This window comes from Odontomachus brunneus, unplaced genomic scaffold, assembly GCF_010583005.1.
Source record: "Odontomachus brunneus isolate Ranch 3 - 2012 unplaced genomic scaffold, Obru_v1 Obru_scaffold_012, whole genome shotgun sequence".
NCBI lineage: Eukaryota > Metazoa > Arthropoda > Insecta > Hymenoptera > Formicidae > Odontomachus > Odontomachus brunneus.
In genome coordinates this window covers 308,377-321,680 of record NW_022639462.1, presented here as the reverse complement: position 1 = coordinate 321,680, position 13,304 = coordinate 308,377, and the positions used below count along the sequence as shown (strand labels likewise).

General features: G+C 38.3%; 1 protein-coding gene across 4 annotated transcripts in view; it reads right to left on the bottom strand.

The window, feature by feature from the left end:
- Nucleotides 1-13,304, bottom strand: part of LOC116840868 (neo-calmodulin-like) — a 99,672-nt gene that overhangs the window by 71,602 nt on the left and 14,766 nt on the right. The window contains exon 1 of one of the 4 annotated variants that reach the window (XM_032808167.1): nt 9,265-9,542. The exons of the other annotated variants lie outside the window; for them this stretch is intronic. The gene's annotated coding sequence lies outside the window, so the exon portion shown is untranslated. Of the gene's footprint in view, nt 1-9,264; nt 9,543-13,304 lie in introns of those variants that run through there. 4 annotated transcript variants of the gene reach the window in all.

The following is a 13,304-nucleotide window of genomic DNA, read 5'->3' as shown; positions in this document are numbered from 1 at the left end:
CTACACTTTTTTTCAAATCAAAATAGTGCAAAAGCACATGTCGAAAAAACACTTTATCGCGTTCCATTTTTCACAAAGCAAAAGAAATTGTTGTTTAGGAAAATAATTGTGTATGCTGACTGAATGTTATCGAGAAATGTCGAAATTAATCACAAACTACCTGTTTCGTTAGTAATGACTACTAGAACTGTTTGCATTGCCATCTAACATTTGCGGGCGGAAACTAAGTTAAGGTCCTAATACTTGAGGCGGGGTGCAGTTACATCAACGCGAACGACGACACACTTTCGTGTCCGCGAGGATTATTCAATGAGCGCTAGTAATTTGTCAGCTTTCGATCATCCGATCATCAACGCTAAAAATAAACTCGCCCATCAGAACACCCGAGGCAGCGTGTCGCAGATCAATGCGTCCGGCGACAGAAATAGTCCAAGTAGAAAAATTTCCCGGAAAAACTGGTCACTAGCCAGGAATCTCTGACCAGATTTTATTAGCTAGAATTTATTAGACAGTAACTATTTAGAAACTGGACAGAAAAATGGCCAGTATTTCTTGGCGAGTTACTGGCCAGAGATTACGTTGAGAAAAAATGGTTGATCTAAAATTATAGATTACTTTTGGTATGTAGCAGAATTTAATAAAAAATATGATTTTATTGAGCATAATTTTTAATGATTACTTTTTCATGTGATTATAATTACAAATACCTAATATTTTTTTTTCAAAGTAGGTAATAAAAATGGTCAATAAATGCTGGACAGAGTTCTTCTCTCTAGTAAAAGTTCGAAAAAACTGGGCCAGTTACTGACCAGAAAAAAATAGTAATTAAAAATAAAATTACAGTTATTTCAATAATGAATTAATTTTGCACGCGTGAAAAGACTTTATCTCTTGAAACACGTTTTACGATATGTGTTTCATTGAAACGAGTTTCATATTATATTTATTGAATAATAAAATATACAACAATTTACAATATAAAGTTAAGTGATAAAAACTCTGAATTTTCTATAAAAGAAAATTTTGTTAGAAACTGGTCAGAAACTGGTTAGAAACCGGTCAGAAAATATTATGTACAATAACTTGTTTTTATTATTTAGACATTGACGAAGCAAACTGATGAGAAATTAGCCAGTAACGAAAATTCTTGGCCGGTTACTGGGTAGGAAGAGTTCGCTCTTTCCATCACATTTGGGAGAGGAAAAGAAGGAGTGATGATCAGTCGTGCCCGGAAGAAAAACGCGTTGACGTCGCGTGGAACGCAGGTGTCTGTATTGGTAGCGACGAGACAGGCACGAATAAGAGATCGATCGAAAGAAAACACACCGCCTATACTTATCGTCGCTCTATCCATAGTCCGTAGGCTTGGCAAACGAAATATTGTCTTAACACGAGCGCGCAGCGCCGATAAAATTCCACCCTCCGCCGTTCGACCGCGGCATATGTTATGTATTCATACAAATAACGACAAAAAGCATTACAAATTTACATGTTAACATTATAGATTAATTTAAATAATAATGACGATGAAGTAATGAATAAAGCGACGCGCGGTTGCAATATCCCGGGATTATTAACACGATGCAAATTAGTTGGCAATCCCGTGAAAGGAATATACCCTCAACAGACCGCGCTATTAAAACGTCGGCTAGATTTATTAAAATATCGATTGATCACTATGAGAGACTCGCGGTTCTCGCCGTTCAAGTACATACATCGAAATTTATTACAAAGCCGATAAGCGAACCGGAAGCGTATAACTCTTAGCTGAGTTCGTAAACCACTGCACAAAGGATCTATACACCATTCGCCTCGTAAAAGCACCCGGCCGAACGGGGGTGAGTGGCGTGAGGGGGTGAGGGCAGAAAGCGAAAGAACGAGCGCCACATTTAACATCGAGCACACTTTTCTTAGCTATTGTCTAATAGATTCCTGCCGATGCAATTCTCCACGTTTATTCCGTCTCTTTTTGTTTCTCCCTCCGGCACAATTCTCATTTCTTTAATTGCATATTAAATCTGGCGTGACAACAAATGCACGATGTATTTACCGAGCGTGCATTTTCAAATGTTACATTCTAATGGATTAAAAAATGTGCCCCAGTTTGGTGAGGAACAGAGAGAGAAAGAGAGAGATGGACAGAGAGAGAGAGACACGCTGCTACATTCCTCCGAAAGGTAAATTTCATTATAACAGCGAAGTCCGGGACGCGCGTTGCGCAACAAATATTTGTCCTTCGCTTCAGGCGATATATGCCTTTCGGGCGTTTGGCTTTTTTCCGCGCATTCAACGTCATCAATATCCAAAATTACGTTATGTAACGAGATTTCGTTCACCGTCCAGGGAGACCACGTGCGGATGGTTCCGATGGAAGCGTGAACACGCGCGACCAATGGTGAAAATCAGTCGACGGATAATAGCGGAAATCTCTCTTTGGACGGAGAAAGAAGGAATTTTGCAATCAGCGTGTGACGGAGAGCGAACAATCGCCAGAGACAACGCGGCTCTACGTCGTTGACGACGCATTCGATACAACGTGCTTCAAGAGGAGCTCCCTCGCGTATAAAGGCGCGCACGTCACAACGCATCGCGATTTGCCGGAATAGCTTTGCCGAGCTGCGTAAGTACTGATACGGAAATATCGGGCTGCGAACCGTTCAATTTCGACGATAGCCGAGGTTAAGGTGTTAAAAGCAGAGCCGCGGAATCGGGCCGACATTCCAGCTACGGATGCGTCGAGTACGAGGTAGCTCGTGAATCGCCCACGCGATTCACATCCGTGACAAAAGGACCGAGAACGAGTGGGATGCAAAGCAGGAAGGGCGAGACGGGGATGAGAACGGGACGTAGATCGGAAGAAGAGGATGGGCGTCAGAGAAGAGTCTGACTGAAGGATGAGGATGAAGGAGAAGGTGGAGGAGGAGGGATTGGTGCAACCGACTTAAAATGCCGCGAGTCGCTCGGTTGCGATGTGTCTCTCAACCCTCCTATATATACATATATGTACCGTCCCCTGCGTCCTCACTTTTCATGATTCCCGAGTAAAACGAGGGCTTACTCAGTCAAGACTTTAAGGTAAAATACCTGCGGGCGCACCAACGACGCGGACACGTCGAGTGCGACGCGAGGCACCGCGGGACGAGCAGCTTCCTCTCGCTCCAGGCTCGAGTTCGCGGATGACGTCGGAATTTTTGATCGCGATGTCGTGACGAAAGTGAAATACTTCCGAAGTGTGGAGCCCGCGCCGAATGCTAAGTGCATTTGCCGTGAGTAAATGAGCACGTTTCTCCCTCTTACCGGGTATGAATTTCTATGCGCGCCGATGTTTAGGCGCATAACTCTTACGCACGCGAAAATTCGATGATAAAATATTACACAGTTTGGTCGTTATGGCAAGCGATTTATTCAGCGTGCCCGCCTTTGTTTGTTCTCTATACACTAGAATATTGAGCAACAGGAGGTACGGGCGGATATTCCCGGAGGAACGCGCGTCGAGTGTGTACACAGGGAAACGCTTCCCCGTCGTGTGTTATCGTTGACTTTCGCTTACGCTCGATACGAGTCATGAATGACGTTCCGCGCTGCGATAACACCGACGCGGAAGAGAGTTATAACTCCCTCTTTCGCCGGCCGTGACTTTCTATGTAGGGTGCCTGGACTTGAGTGTCCAACATAATCCGCTCGTGAGTATGTGGAACTCGTTAAGCTGAGAAATCATTTTGTAAACTACAAGGTAAATTTTCGACATATTACCCGCACAGAAAATTTCCCGCATATTACCCGCACATAACTCACATAGAGAATTTCTTAGAATCTAATTCGGATCCAGCCCGATTTCCTAAAATAATCATGGGTTGTGGATAAAAATAGATAACGTAAAGTGGATAAAGTTTCAAACATGCGGTTCTAAATCGAAGAAGTCTGAAGTTTTTCCAATATTTTTTCTGACCTTGATTTTACGTCAGGATTGAATAAAATATAATGACTTTTAAATAATCTCATTATTCACTGAAATGTTCAAAGTATTTGCAAAATTTTTCATTTTATGATATTTTATTCGATTGAATGTAATATAATGTTAATATAAAGATGATTGATGGTTGTTTGATATGATAAAAGTAGATCGATATTATTGATAAAAAAAAGCATGAGTTCTCATAGTATTTCTGTTTCGATTCTAGACAGAGAAGCTATGTTTGCAAGAAGAATGGAATTTCCAATTGAAATCATAGTGGAATAATCAATTTTGAGACAAACTTGGAGCATTCCAATCAGAATTTATGCTGCATCTAGGAAAAACTTGAGAAATTTCTTTGTAACGAAAGGAAATTGGTCAATCGACACGCACGATGCGATGGGATCAGTCTGCTGCCGTCAATATCCCGAAAATTTACGTTTACAAGAGTTTGCTAAACAAACAATTCAGCAATTTATAAAATAGTAACGATTTTTCCATTCAGTTTAACGAATTCTATTATTTATACGACCGATCGGATACTCAAGTCGAGACACTCTGTATATTCAAAGGTAATGAATGCGATTCCGCATAAAATTACGGCGGGGCGTTCTTCGAGGGAGGGCGTCCACGAACGACGTCACGCTGATGCGAAAAGCGGCTGAATGCGACTGAATGCAGCGCCGGTGCGGCCATGAAGTCGATTTAAATACGGGGCCGTTCACTTAACGCATCTGAGAAGAAGCGCGCGTTGAAAACGCGCATTTCACGGCGGCGTCGTGAAATTCCCGCGTCGCGGCGCACCGCGGGATCCGCTTTTGAGGTGCGGCAGTTTGCATAAATCCGACGATTATGTTAATCTTTTCGCGGATGCTCTCTTTGAAAAGGGGAATTAGCTGTTTCGAGAGTTCGGCTAAACACTTTTGACGCTGCTGCCCGCGACGGGATAGAAATCGCATTATGCGCGGTTACTCGAATTTAATCACATTAATATCGTAGAAACTTCAACCTGCGGTCAGAGGCCTTTCGAACTTTACGAAGTCCCGCGTCGCACGCAACGTGTCTCAATTATTATTACGGATACCACGATGCGTAATCGCATCGCCGCGCGAAACCGGTGACATGTGTGCAAGCTCGCGGGTGCGGGGATGGAGGGTAAAAAAAAACAGTTTGTCGGGTTCACGGTTCTGATTGATGGTATGAGCGCTGTAACAAGTTGGCGATACGATTCAGGTATCATTACAGCGCAGCTTATTCACGTCAAACTACGTCGAACAAGTTTTTTTATCCTGTCGACCATCCCGTGTGTCGTTCTCGTTGTGTGTGTTCTATCCCTTGTATCTTTCAAACTAAAACGAACTCGGGACCGCCCGGCTATTTATTTGCGTCGAAATGTTGCTGATTCATAAACATACGTGACTCAAAGCTTCCCCAATTCCTTTCTGACGACGAAGTTAGATTGAAAACAAAACTGTGCGATTTGGTGAAATTAGTTTGGATACGCACAGTTGCGAACTACGTTGATACTCGTAACCGTGAAATTTTTGTAAATGGAATATTCTTTTATGATAGAGAGAGAGAGAGAGAGAGAGAGAGAGAGAGAGAGAGAGAATTCGCGTGTATAATTTCGCAATCTTCAATCTTTTTTAGTTCATCAATAAAACATGAGAAGGAAAAAATACGGTTGAGGTATGCTGATAATGAAATATCGATTATAGGGTATGGAAGATATGCCGCAGCCACGGCATGTGTTTAAAGCCGCCAATAAATAAATATTAATTTATGACTTGGTGTGCACTTTATCTAACACATTCGACACCGCGACATTTCCAAGTTCTGCGTGTTCGTTTCGAAATTTTTCTAACCGTAGAAAGTAAACAGACAGTAAATCGGCAAAATAAAGTTCCTCCCGATCTGAATATTTATGCGATCCAATGCTAATGTTAATTGACATATAATTATGACGTCGCAGAAACATCACATTTTCGTAGGGAAAAATTCACCTGAAATCTTTTGCCAACCGCAGTCACTATCTCACATTAATCAATTAGGTCAATTAAACTTTTATAAGAGCGACTCAGAAAAGACAAGTTTGCTGGTGACGAGCGTACTCGGTACTTTTGTTCGCGTCCCTTCAGATAGGATTATAAAATTATGGATCGCATTAATAGCCGTCGTAAAATATTTCTCGACGATATTTTAGGCCACCGTCTCTCGATATCGTCCCATTAATTAATTCATCTTCCGTATTTAACGAGAATGAAAGCATCTTCAGACAGTTCAGACAATTCTAGTTAATTTCGCGAAAGCACTTCCGCGTAAGAGGATGCTGCTTCATTATTTCTTGACGGTAGTAACAAATGTAAGAGACGTCGCATGTCGCGCGATAAGCGTCGACATTGAGATAAAAAATATATCTGAGAAATAAGAAAATATTTATTCGGTGAGTACTGATAACATATTTATTTATACTATAATTTATAATGCAAAATATTTTTTAAGTAAGAAAATGTACACACACATTTATAAACTTAACTTTTTTTATAAACCTTAGCTTTATAACCTTAGCTTTTTAACTTGAAAATTTTATAAACTTAATTTATAAACTTTAATTTTATAAACTTTAGCTTTTCTCCCACATATATAAAAGCAACTGTTTATTCTATTTAAGAATTCAGATTCAAGTAAATATGTAATTAGCACCCGCAAAGTAAATATTTTTTTTATTTTTTAAATATTTTTTCTCTCAATAGAGAAATAAGGAGATAATCTCTCTAATAATGTGATACATCTAACTATACTTTCTAATAATGTGATACATCCCGACACGATCGCGCATCGCTATTTTCGACTCTCCCGATATTTATTTCCGCACGAAACTCGCTTTCGACAGGCAACAGACTCGCAAATCTAGAATCACACAATGCACGATTTCACGTCTTCTGACATGCATACTGACCGGCCGGTCAGTTCACTGCATAGATCTTCCAATACACGATGCAGTGATTCATACAGTGAACTAAACTGCCCATCAACGTGTAAGAGGATATGAATCATGCATCGTGTGATTCTAGCTTTAAACGCGACGCGACATCGATCCGATGTGTTAACAGCAGTTGTTCGACACAAAAGAATTGACCGCGCGATTGATGACGTGCACCGAAAATGCGCGCCAAAACGTGAACAGTGTCGCTGTCTGACAAGGACGTGCTCTCGTAGACACTCTCTCGTTTTATCTCTCTTGCTAATAAACCGATATTACCGTCCGAGATTCAACGTCGCGAATAACTTTCCCTCTGATTGTCATCGAATCTCTCATTCACGATTAACAGATTCGATAGTCGTCCGATTCTGTTACTAATTGAATGAGTCGAAGATGATAACAGCTATAAACGCCGACTCAAGTCGACGCAATAAGCACTGATTGCGTGTACCGAGAAAAATGGAGACTACTTACTGCAAATGTCGCGACGATACGTCCCGACGACAGTACATCGCTATTTTCGGGATTCCCGATACTTATTTTCGTACGAGACTCACTTTTCAGAGTGATGTCGATCGATGTGTTAACGGCGATTGCTCGGCGCGGAAAGATCGACATCCAAGATGGCGACCACATAGAACATGAAGTTGCCGCGCTTTTACGCCATCTGCACACTTAGTTCCGCGGATAGATCGATAGTTTCGAGAGATCGATAGCTACTAAACATTTTTGAGTAGCCATATTCATTTCTAGGTATGTACGCATTTCTTATGACTTAATTCAGCTATTAACCTTTATAGAAATATCATGCTAAGAATCATTGATAATTACTTATTATCCAGTATTTTTAATACTGAAAATAAGTAATTATCAATGATTCTTAGTATGATATTTTTATAAGGGAATTTAACTTGCGTCCCGATATTCATTGTAAAGAAATTTCAGTACAGAAAATCTATAGGATATGTAACATGAATTATAAATCTTCAGTACTGGCAGTGAATATCGAAACAGAGAATATATTCCCGGACTTCTGGATTAATCAAGTCATGAGAAACGTATAATTAGACACGAATGCTGGTAATCGAAAGCTTTTAATAATCATCGATTTATCGAAAGAGAGAGATGATGAGGCATCCGCGGAATGAGTGTATTATTTATCGACAATCCTTTAACGAGGCGGATGAACTTCCCGAACTTTTCGGATTATATTATCGTGGAATATGCAAGTCGCGTTTCCAACAAAATGTTTGCTTACGAAATATCGTGAAAGTTCCGCGGTAAGTGCTACGCGAGAATAATAAAGATTCAATAATAATTATTCGCGTCCCATCACGCACGCGGGATTAATGGTAGCAAAGTGGTTCATAATGCACGCCGTCGCCGACGGTGATAATTGGTCAAAGGGCACAATGCAATTATGCGACCGCTTACTCTCACACCCCTCTACAAATGTACCTTAGCTAGTTTTTGTACACTCGCTTTTTTATAAAAATATTAAATTTTTATAAAAGTATATAACGCAAAGTAATCAGTGTATCCATTTATAAACTATCATAAACAGTCAAACAATCAAACAGTCATAAACAATCTTAAGTCGAAATTTTAATATCACACTGTGTGAGAAAACAAATATCTAAGAAATAAAAAAATATTTATTCAGTGCTGTACGGAGAGAATATTATAGTAAAAATTGTAATACAACTTTAGTAATCCGAGAATAGACTGTCATTATTATGAAAATTATAATAAAACATAATAAAAATGATCATAAATATAATAAGAGTTATCATGTTTATGATCATTTTTTATATATATTATATTATATAAAATATATTTTATTATAATTTTCGTAATAGTGTCAGTCTATTTCTGGAGTATTAAAATTATATTGTAATTTTTACTACAATATTCTCTCTGTGTATAATAACATATTTATTTAATAAAATATTTTTCAAATTAGAAAATATACATAATAATATACATCTTGAAACCATTTCTTTTAATTTTTCATGAAAACAATTGTTCTATTTAAATAAGAAAATTTCTATTTAAGTGAATATGTCATAAGTACCCATTAAATATTTGTTATTTTTTGAATATTTTTCATCTCACATACAGTATGCGTTAATCCAGATTAATATATAGAAAAATGCTGTTAAATAAATACTGTTAAATAAATGCTGTTAAATAAATACAGATCGAGTAAGTAGAGATTTACGAAGCTATAAATGTTAAAAAATGACGATGAATACGAATATCGACCTACATTTTGAACCGAGAATGTATCTCTTTGCTGTAGTAAATTATAATAAATTCAGCATACCTGAAAATATGTGATGTATCGCTAAACCGTGTCCCTGTATCATCCTGCATCTTCTATCCTCGCTTCCCAATCCAGCACTCCTGCGTATTCCATCGTAGCACTAGCACTCACGTAAGTACGATTCGATCGGAAAAACGCATGTTAATTGACGCACAAGAATGATCAAATATCTCAAGAATCTTCGAGAATAACAACTAATGTACCAATACACGTGCTCCGCGTCGCGTCGGGTGTGTGTCGTTTGCCGGCTTGACGTGTAATAACTCGGCCACTGAGGAATACTCGACGCGCGCGACAATATCAAAACAATGGATAAAAACTATTACGTCATCGCGCACCGGTTGACTAGTGTTGTCGCCCGTCGCTATACGGCTGAGAGACCATACGATCAACACTCGCAAAAAAAAATCTTCACGGTGTCATCGAGATTATCAGGATAGCAGTTATTGAAAGTTTCGCCCGTAGCATTCGATAATTCTACTCTATAAAAATACTTTTACGTCTCGATAAAAATAATCCCTGATAATTTGCGACCGTTAATTAATGCTGCGCTTCCGATCGACTCATATTTTCGTGTGTCGAGTGCCTGAACACACGATGACCAACAGGAGCTGATCCCAAGACGGGATATAAGACACAAGATGCGACGGAACATACAGCTCAGTTTTCAGCCCTTTTAAATCTTTAAATCCTGTTGAAATTTTCAACGCAAATGAGAAAGAGATGATAAAAAAATTATGAAAGAGGATTATTGATTATTGATTTTTATATAATAATTCACCAGTTTTTATTGGAATATTTAATATTTTCTCATTTCTCATATATTCTATCTGCAGTTATATAAATTACACAACTAACATTTTTTTCTTAAAATTAAGAATGAAAATTAAATACAAGTGGAATACTGAGGTAATTGAATATTAAATAATTCTTAAAGATTCTTTCTGTAATATGAGAAAAAGATGATAAAAAAACTACGAGGGAAGACTGTTATTTTTTTTATTATAACTTATTAGTCTTTAATGAAATATTTAATATTTTCTTATTTCTCACATATTCTATCTACAGTTATGTAAATTACACAATTAACATCTTTCTTCTTAAAATAAAGAATGGAAATTAAATGCAGATGGAATATTGAAGTAATTGAATATTAAATAATTCTTAAAAGGTCCTTCTGTAATATGAGAAAGAGATGATAAAGAAACTACGAAAGAAGACTATTGTTTTTTTATATAATAACTTATCAATCTTTATTGGAATATTTAATATTTTCTCATTTTTCACATATTCTATCTGCAGTTGTGTATTACACAATTAACATCTTTTTTCTTAAAATAAAGAATGAAAATTAAATACAGATAGAATATTGAGATAATCGAATATTAAATAATTCTTAAATAAGTCCTCCTACAAAGAAGGAGATTTGAGATTCTTTGTCGATCTTTCGAGTTAGAGATAAAATTTGCAGAATTAATATAGAATTTATCGAATCAGGCTGTCTCGATATTTTTTTTTCTTAAATCGCAATTTAATCGTCTTTTTTCTCGTTCTTCAAATATTTACAATTATTAGGTCCGCATTCGTACGTTCGTCCTAGATTCTGGGTTTTATAAGTCAATTATGGAACATGTAACATGGAATTCAATTAACCTTTTATAAAATAGAATGTCGGAAATCTGAAAAAACACGATTAACGCTAATTCTCATATTACCACGATGTGGAATACGTTTTTCCACCAGGAAAGAAAGTTTTATCTTTTGGTGCATTTTTTTCAAAAGTGAACGGTAGAATATTACTGTCACAGCCAGTGGCGTAGCCACTGTAAATAAAGTTTCGGGGAGGCCGTATTTTTTATTTTTGACGAACAAAAAAAAGCTCATCCGAAAAAATTTTTCTCACACTTAGCGTAACCCAGAAAATTAATTTCGGGGGCGGGGGCTGCCCTCTCAACCCCCCTGGTTACGCCACTGGTTACAGCCATTTAACTAACACCTCAGCGTCGTATTTTAGAGTATCAGCGAATGCCTCTATATAAAATATACGCTGAGTGCTTAAATGCACTCTAAATACTCGCGCGCCTCCCTCGACATATATATACTGCTTTACTGCTCGCAATAATTCTAATAGAAACATAAAAAACACGTAGCACAACGCATAGTGGCTACATTAGGCCGAACGAGAACTGGCAAAGCGCAAGCGTTGCATGGATAATATTCCATGGTACGATCAAATGCACTAAGGCTATTGAATTCATATAGTAAACGCAGGTATCTTTTGATGCAACTCGAAACCACCAGATAATACCACGACAGACTGCGTGAAGACCGATACTAATACCGGAACGTAATCGAATCACGAGAAAAGCCCCGCAGGACTGAACACGCTGTTAAGCTGTTCTAACAACATTTTTGCGTAACCTGCGTCTCGTCTCTGGTGCATTCTCTAACGGCGTATTCCTTGACGCTTCGCGCCTCCATTTACGCCTGCGATTTATGCGCGTATTTTGCCACGAGACATCTCCCGAGCGTGTTCTCATTTCCATACTTTCGCGCAACGCGTCCTCGCGCCGCAATCGAATTTGTGCATAAAGTACCGGCGTGGATTGTTAATCATTAAGAAGCCGTGAGTTCGCACGCGAGCTAACTCTTAACTAAGTCTTCGTCATTGCGCGTCCTAGAGGAGCGCATATCACGCCTGACCGGAGAGATTTTACACCGAACGAACGAAATGTTCCACCTAATGAAGTTTGTCGCCGCGTGTGTTTCCCGAGAAAACATCTCTGTCCGGACGTTCGTCGCATGTATGTGCGGCAAATGCCGTGAAAATGACACAGACGGCATCATTAGTCCTAGTTGAAATTTTAATCCCCTTTTCGTCCTGATCCTAACATCTGTACGTTTTGAAAGGTCTGTGCATACTCTGTGCATAGGTCTGTGTTGAATACATATGGAAACTGAAGTCCTTAGAGTCTCAAAATGGCAGAAAACGCCACTAGCAGGTTCCAAAGAGGAACTGTGGGCAAAGTTAGCTCGAATAGAATCAAAGAAATTGATATAGGTATGAAAGTTATCAAAGTTGGCGTCAAATAAAATATTGAGATCAGAAGTAGGATAAAAAATTTGACTTGGAAATTCATGAGGCTGACAACGAGCACTACTGACATGATCAGAGCGATTTTAAGTCGCACCTATATTATTTCTTTCAATTTTTTATGAGAAAAACGTGGTAATATTTATTTTTCTATATGGGCCTCATTTTATCTATCAAAAGGCGCCAAAATTAGAAAAAAACATTGTTTTATAATCTATATTAAGCAATAGCTCAAAATTTTCGTCAAATAAATTCATCTGCTTGTAGTAAACCCTAGATAATGCAAAATAATCTATCAATGCATATTTATATATATACATATAAATAATTCATCTATGACATCCTCTATCTCATGGAATTATAAGCCACAGTAAGAGGTGCGTATATACAAGGTGTTCACGAATTCGACCGACAAACTAGGATATATTCGTGGTCAATAGAGGATCAATTTTTTATCATGTTTATTTGGTCAGATCTGCCTCGCGCTACGAAGATATCAGAAGAATTCAGGGTAATTATGTAGAATAAGGACTTTTCCTAATTTTGATATTTTTTTTTGCTGCAATCTTGATAAATATCTTTGTTGTTATTCCAATATTGATAATCAAGTGGGGGAGTCGAAAAGTACGTAACACACCTTTCAATGTTTTTAATTATTTTTTCCTACGTAGCTTTTCGGGGTTTGTGGCACCTCCATTTCAATTTGCGATTGTTAAACTTTAAGTAACTTTAGTTAAAATACAACAGACTTGCGCCCCTCCCCCTCGCCGCGGTGCGGGGGGTCTGGAGGGCGTAGCCCTCCAGTTATACGGCTAGGGACAAGCATCTTTTTTATTTTTTACCATATTTCAATAATATAAACCTGGCTATATGGTAACTTATATATCTCTCTCTTTCCGAGATATTAATAAAAAAGATGCCTCTCTCTAGCCATGTAACTGGGGGG